Source organism: Rhinolophus sinicus, linkage group LG14, assembly GCF_036562045.2.
Source record: "Rhinolophus sinicus isolate RSC01 linkage group LG14, ASM3656204v1, whole genome shotgun sequence".
In the NCBI taxonomy this organism is placed as follows: domain Eukaryota; kingdom Metazoa; phylum Chordata; class Mammalia; order Chiroptera; family Rhinolophidae; genus Rhinolophus; species Rhinolophus sinicus.
In genome coordinates this window covers 22990951-22998889 of record NC_133763.1, presented here as the reverse complement: position 1 = coordinate 22998889, position 7939 = coordinate 22990951, and the positions used below count along the sequence as shown (strand labels likewise).

General features: G+C 38.6%; 1 pseudogene; it reads right to left on the bottom strand.

Moving 5' to 3' along the window:
* Positions 1-5732: 5732 nt before the first annotated feature.
* On the bottom strand, positions 5733-6808 carry LOC109434259 (ribosome maturation protein SBDS; annotated as a pseudogene).
* Positions 6809-7939: the final 1131 nt, after the last annotated feature.

Here is a 7939-nt window from a genome sequence, read left to right as displayed (position 1 = left end):
AGAACAGACTATTCATCAATCTTGTGTATATGTTTACAAATGATGAGAGAGAGGGAAGAAGGTAGATGGATGTAGAGTAGGATAGTATAACACAGAAGCAGTTTAGCTTGGCAATTAAGAGCAAAGACTCGCTCCACACTGCTGGGGCTCCTCCTCTGACTGGCCATATACTAACCTAAGGCCAGTTGCTGGGTCTGTCTGGTCTCTGTTGTACAGTTTCTGAAGATTAAGTGAGCTAAAGCTCTCACAACTAAGCCTAGCACACACTGAACACTACATGTGCTAGCTGTTATAGAAACTTCCATTTAAAGGCGCCCAGAACAATTTGGTGGCACCTGAAGGTGTCACATATAGTCACTCATCTGTGAAGACATGTGGTCTTTTCAGCAGTTCTTCCCCAATGGGGTTCTACTAAGCTGCACACATTTAAGATCCCAGGTAGGTCACTCATATGCTGCTTAAAAGTTGGGTTTTTCAGTGTGACTCTAAGAGATCCATTTAGGAATAAAACCCATGATCTTTTTCAGAGCTGCAAAGGAGCCAGTTTGGGTTCACAGACTCTCTCAAGGGTAAGACACCATTGCTCTCTAAAAAGCTAGAGGTAGGAGTTAACCTCATTCCAATCAGTATTCCACATATTCATTAGTTGAGCCTGACAAGGAGATTCCAGCCTTCAAATCTGTTTGAGACAGAAGGACCCCAAGGAGGTCAAGAAGAAAAACTACCTAAATCAGCCAAAGATATCCCCTTTCTCTCCATTCTCTATGACATTTTGGGTTTATTAGACAGTTTGGCTATTAACATTTTTCATGTGAAACAAAAACCATGGGTGTGTGCCTTTTGGAGAACCACGTAAATCAACAAAGCTATACATAGAACAGAGTGATTTGCTTAGCAGCCAAGAGTTCCCTGCAGATAGCAGTTATACAGATCTTGCCGAAGAAAGGAAGTGCTGTGCTTCCTTATTTTTCTAGCATCCTAGGCTTGCAAGTCAATACACATCCTCCACACAGTTGACTATTCAAATAAATATCGACAAATCATACTGATTATTATATGGGCTTAGATTTGTAGAATTACAATATTAGTAATTATGGAACTCTTTTCTGAAATGTCAGTATTACATGTATTTATTACATTAGTCTTAATTTTAGAGGTAATTTAGAAATAGAATATCTAAGGTAATCACGTTTTTAAATTAAGAGTGAATTAGCAAAAGTAAAATATCATTTATGTGTACTTTGATAAATTATATATGCAACTATGGTTTAAACCATTTAAATGATACTTAAAAAGGGACAGAGTAACAGGTATTCTTGCAATGCTAATGACTTTCTCACATTTCCTTAATGATGTGATAATCACCTATGGAAATACAGAAAGCCACTTCCCATCTGCCCAACACAAATATGTTGCCTCCTGTTTCCTCACAGCGGCATTCAGCACTTCTCCAGTTTTCCGGACAGTCTTCAGTCCTGAAGTAAAAGTTGTTTTTTATTTCTCCATAGGTTGTGTTAAAGAGTACCTTATAAATCCACTGTTAGCACTTATTGGAGATTGAAAAAACAACCATTAGTATTGAGCTCTGGGGTTAAATCAAGTGCTTAGTGTGCTTCGGCTTTTATAATGCCCTCCCAAGACGTTCCTTCCAATGTGCTTCCCACAGAGGCCAGTCACAGAGTTGGCCACTCTTCTCTACTGCCAACCAGGGACCAGCTTTCAGATTTACTCTGATATCTTTTCCCTAATCTTTATATGAAAACCTGAAAGGAGAAAGCAGGGCTTACTTCTTTTTTTTAATTGGGAACAGTGTGTTTTTCCAGGACCCATCAGCTCCATGTCAAATCATTGTTTTTCAATCTAGTTGTGGGAGGCGCAGCTCAGCTCCAAGTCAAGTCATTGTTTTCAGTCTAGCTTTGGAGGGCGCAGCTCACTGGCCCATGTGGGAATTGAACTGGCAACCTTGTTGTTAAGAGCTTGCTCTCTAACCAACTGAGCCATCAGGCTGCCCAGGACTTACTTTTTCAGTGAGCTTCAGTGGTGGCTCACATTTCAGGGTCTTTGGTCACATAACCTCTTTCATCCAGGGATGTTCAGGGGCCTATTCCTTGAAGGGAGATGTCAGAGCATTTTCTGGCTCCTTATGTAGAATCGGTAAGTAGAACGTGGCATTCACGAAGCCCAAACTTTTAGATGTCACTTTCAGATGTCACTTTCACAAACTACATTCCAAGCCGCAGCCAACTCCGTGGCCTTGTAAACACACAGCCCTATAGGGCTAGTCCTGTTTCCCACCACATTATGACAGAGGCCAGCTGCCAGTTAGACTTATTTTTACGTATAGACCAGTTTAATAGGAAAAACCAAATATTTCCAGATAATATTATGACTGAGCAAGTTATTTTATTTTGTCTCATCATCTCTTAAAGCATCTTTCCTCTGACTAACTCTCAAGATTTCAACTTGAAGAAAGCATTCTCTTGTTCCTGAGGTAACTTTAAGACAGGGCATGGGGTCTCTTGTGTGTATCCATACTCTAGTGCTGTCACTCCCTATCATTTGTGTACACAGGTCTCACCCCATGGCTACAAGCTCTTTGAGAACCAGAAATAGGTCTTCTTCTCCATTCCATCTCCTTGCATAACAGGGCTCCAACCCGAGCTGCACATATGCTGGGTCCTTCCCTGAGCTTCCGACTAGGAACTCTAGGTACCTACTAATCCATTGCACTCAGATGTCACACAGGTGCATTAAAATCGCTGAATTCACTGTCCCCTCCCCTAGAGCTAATTCTGCTCTTGGGCCCCTAGTCAATGATCACTATTCACTTAGTTGCCCAAGGCTTAAACCTGGGCGTCACACTCAACTCACACCCTTACATATCTTCATCCTTTAATCAGTTACCTAAGTTCTGCCATCTTCTTATGGTTCAAACTTAGACACTATCTTAATTTCAGCAACAATATGTTACCTTAATTAACACAACTGCTTCCAAGTCAGTGTCCTTGTCCTTAATGCTGCTGTCTTCCATCATTGTCCCTACGAGGAATCACATCTTGAACATAGTTTGGCAGTCCCACTACCCATTGGAAGGAATCCAGCAGCCTTAGTATGGTTTCATGGATCACTGCTCTTTCCCCTTGTCCATCATCCATTCTTCCTACCTTTGGTCACAATGCCTGACTTTCATTGGGGAAACCCTCCTCACTTTTCCTCCCTTTCCTTTGATCCTCAGCCCTTCCTCACTACCTCCTCCTGTTAACCCAGCTTCAGGGCTAAGAGGCAGGGAATGGGGTCCCTCTGGCACAGTGATTTTGATTCAGGCTTTGCCATTTGTCTCCATCAGTCCAGTGGAAAATCAATCTTTGGACATATTGGTCAGGAAGAGGTTCTTGTGTTGGGTTTGCACCCCCTTGAATCTGAGCCTGGAGTTGCTGGTGGCCATCTGAACATGGACTCTAGACCTGCCAACAGAGGTGGGCCACCAGAGCAGAGAATGAGTTACACAGACTTCTGACATGTTGGGGTGCTTGGATTCAGTTTTGCTCAAACCACTTTATCCCCAGTCTTTTCAGTTGCACAGGTCCTTTTTTGTTTAAATACATCTGGGTTGATTTTATTTGTTTGCCTAACAAAAGAGACTTGACTACCACAGATGGTCATAAACCCTTGGTGATAGACGTCTCCCTGTTTTTTGAACTCTACAAGGTCCAGGCTTCTTGTACAGACTCTTGCACAAGGTACCTCCTCTACTGGAATTTCCTTTTTCTTTGTTTGAATAATTCCTATTTATTCTCCAAGAATCAGCAAAGTCTACCACTCCTGAGAGGCTTCTCGTGACTCCCCAGGCTCCCTAATTATGACCCTCTCATAGCACTTACCGTATTAGGTCTTGATTGCCTGTATACTTTTGGGGAACTCCTTCTGGACTGAGGCTCCCTAAGGCTGACATCATGTCTTTCCATTGTTGTGTCTCTAGAATCATATTCACTCACATGTATGAAAGTAAAATTAAAGACTGATATGGTGATGGAAGGAAATCACCATTATCTAATTTGAGAATATTTCATCATTTTTCAAAAAAAACCCCAATCCCATTAGCAGTCACTCTCCATTGCTCCATCTCCCCAGGCCTCTAGCAATAACTAGTATACTTCCTGTCACCATATTTGCTTATTCTAGACATTTCATGTAAATAGATTTAGATAAGATGGTCTTTTGTGTCTGACTTCTTTCACAGCATGTTTTCAAGGTTCATCCATGTTGTGGCCTCTATCAGTACTTCATGCCTTTCGGGTGTTAAATAATATTCCACTGTGTGGATACACCATAATTTGTTGAACCACTCATTAGTTGATATATAGCTGTTTCAACCTTTTAGCTATTGTGAACAATGCTGCTATGAACATTGTTTCTGCGTAGACATACATTTCCAATTCTTTTGGGTATATACCTAGGAATGGAATTGCGGAGTTATATGATAACTCTATATTTAACTTTTTAGGAACTGCCAGACTGTTTTCCAAAGTGACTGCATCATTTCACATTCCAATCAGTAATGTATGAATGTTCTAGTTTCCCCACATCCTCATCAACACATTATTTGTTGTTTGGATTATAGCCATTCTAATGGTTGTGAACTGGTATCTCATTGTGGTTTTGATTTGCATCTTCCTAACAACTAAAGTTATTGACCATACTTTCATGTGCTTTTTGGGATTTGTATATTTTCCTTAAAGAAATATCTATTCAGGTCATATGCTCATATTTTTTTTTTTAAGATGGAGAAAAAAATTTATTCTAAAAATAGATTTCAGCAACAACAAAATATTGAGCTGGTCATTCTAATAAAAAGAGAAAAGTTAACAGGAATTTGCTTAAATTTTTTTTCTAAAATATACAATATTGTCACTGTAATATACTCCAAACTCTCATTTTTCAGTATTTGAATTACTTACTTTATGAATTATCCAAGGAAATTTTTTTATAGTTTAATAAAAATAGTGGTTTTATTGATTATAGAATTTCAGCTATGTTAGTATATATTATAATCTTTAAGAATTAGAAATAAATGACTATTTTTGTTTACCGAGAATAATCTAGTTCATGACAGCATATTCAGTGAAACTATTTAAGTCCTGCACAGTTATCATATCTATTTTTCAGATAATCTGGAAGTCATCATGCAAGCTTTTATTAGGCCACGATATAGTTACCCCATACATGCATTTCATTAAGTAGAAATAAGACATTATATTTTCTTTTTCAGCAAACACCGGCTCTTTTTTATACAGACATATCTTTCCCAAATTAGCATTATAATGTACAACTTTTAACTTTTTATCCACAAGAGCTGTCTCAAATAACTTTAACTTTGGAAAACTACAAAGGCATGAGACCACAGCAAAACACAACTATGGACTTTGTATAGTGAATTTTTCCTTTTTAAAAAACATTATTTATTTTTTAATTAGTTTCATGTGTACAAAACACTGTAATAGTTAGACATTTATCATTTATACTCCTCACAAATGTATATTGCATTTTTCATTTTTACCTCAAACACTAATTTATAAATAAAACTAAATTAACCCCACATCATAATACTTATTAGGAAAGTCTTTTGTGTACACGTTTAATACAAACATGGAAAACATCAAATAGTCTGAGCAAGTATTTGACAGACCACAGAAAGAACACAGGACTGTGGGAAATAAAAATTTGTTAGTGTTTTAAAGCTGAAGAGACTGATGAATATCATTCCAATTTCTCATCTCCTCTTCTACATCTTTCAAATTGAGTACTTCCAAAGAAAATTTGCCTTTTCTCTCCTTTTTTATAAACTCATCAATTTCTCTGAAGCGGCCTGGGTCAATCAGACACACAATTTCTAATTGCTGACTATAGTCCTCACTTTCTATAACCTTAATCAGTGGCTTGAGCTTTTCCTTCAGCTTTTTTCCTTCATCCACTGGAAGGATGAACCGAAGTCTCAAGTGGAAACGTTCGATCTTCATTTTCTCTTTCAGCTGCTTTACCACTTCCAAAGCCTGTTGTTTTGTACTCTTGTTAGTTTTGACTGAATAGTGGATGTCCTTCATTGTTCTCTCACTAAGGATACCATGTTTCCCCGAAAATGAGACCTACTCCGAAAATAAGCCCCAATCAAGGTCGTCAGCTAGACAGATGCATTTAGTACGTTATGACGATGTTCCGGAAGAAGATGGCATGACTGTATTTGAATAAATGTAAATTGTGGTACATGAAAAAAATAAGACATCCCCTGAAAATATGCCCTAATATATATATATATATATATATATATATATATATATATATATATATATATATATATGCCCTAATAATTTTTGGAGCAAAACTTAATATAAGACCCGGTCTTATTTTCGAGGAAACATGGTAACAGTATATGGTCTCTTTGTTTTAGGGTTCACACATTTGTCTGCCACAATAGTTTCAATGTCCCTAAACATCTGCTCCAGCTTGCCTGTGTGGTTTTTTACCTGATACTTGAACCTCTCCTTTAGTTAAAATCTGCTAACGGATTTCAGTCTGGTCATCTGTTCCAAATGCACTGATGAGATCTTCCATCTTTGCAACCTGCCCTTTAGAAACATTTACAAACACTGAGTGGGTCTGTGGAACTTCATCAAGGTCTTTCTCCACGCCTCTGCCAGCAGAGGACCTTGTTTTTGTACCAGGCTATTTCGAAGCGCTTCCTGGCGCGCTTCACGCACACCACAGCCACATCAATTAGGCCGATCTGGTTGGTGGGGGTGAAGATGGACATCGCAGGGCTGCTCACAGATCTTGGGTCTTGCGAAACAAGGCAGGCAGAACCAAGGCAGATACGCGCCGCCAGCCTGAGGGCCACCTGCGCCTTGTTGTAACGACCCTAGTTGTAACGACTGGGCGGCGCGCCTGGCACAGAAACGCCTGCAGAGCGCGCGGTGCTGCGACTAACTCCGCGGAGCTGGAGGCCACAACACACCCAACTGACTTATTGTGCAGGCATCAGGTGATGCCAAGGCCCGACCAGGGAAGGTGAGGAATAATGCCTGTGCATTGCGGCTTTTAAGACATCATTTCCGTGCCCCTAAGGAAATTTTAAAAGCATAGGTTGGCTACTCTTTAATATTTAGACATACATGTGAATTACTTTTAAAGTAAATACATTTCCAAAGAATACAAATTTAAACCTTTATGTGTCTATTTTCAATAGGGTTATTTGTCTTTTTTTACTGAGTTGTAACAGTACTTTATGTAGTCTGAATACTAGACCCTTATCAGATATATGATTTGCAAATATTTTCTCCCATTCTGTGGGTTGCACTTTTACTTTCTTTATACTGTCCTTTAAAACGCAAAAGTTTTTGATTTTTATGAAGTCCAATTTATCTATTTTTCTTTTGTTGCTTGTGCTTTTGGTGTCACATCTGAGAAACCATTGCCAAAGCCAAGATAACGGAAATTTAAGCCTATGTTTTGTCCAAGAGTTTTATAGATTTAGTTCTTACATTTCGGGTTTTGATCCATTTAAAGTTAGTTATTATATACGGTGTGAACAAAAGGTTCAACTTCATTTTTTGGCAGGTGGATATTCCCCACCATTTGTTGAAAATAATTATTCTTTCCCCTAGTGAATTGTCTTGGCATCCTTATACAAAATCAATTGACCATATATAGGTTCATTTCTGGACTCTCCGTTTTATTCCATTTCTCTGTATACCTATCCTCATAACTGTACAATGTGAGTCAGATATAGTCTTATTTATTGTAGCTCTTTAGAAAGTTTTGAAATTTGGAAGTGTTGAGTCCTCCGATTTTGTTCATCTTTTCCAAGACTGCTTTGGTTATCTGGATCCTTTGAATTTCCATTTCCTTTGAATTTTAGGATCAGCTTGTAAATTTGTGCAAATAA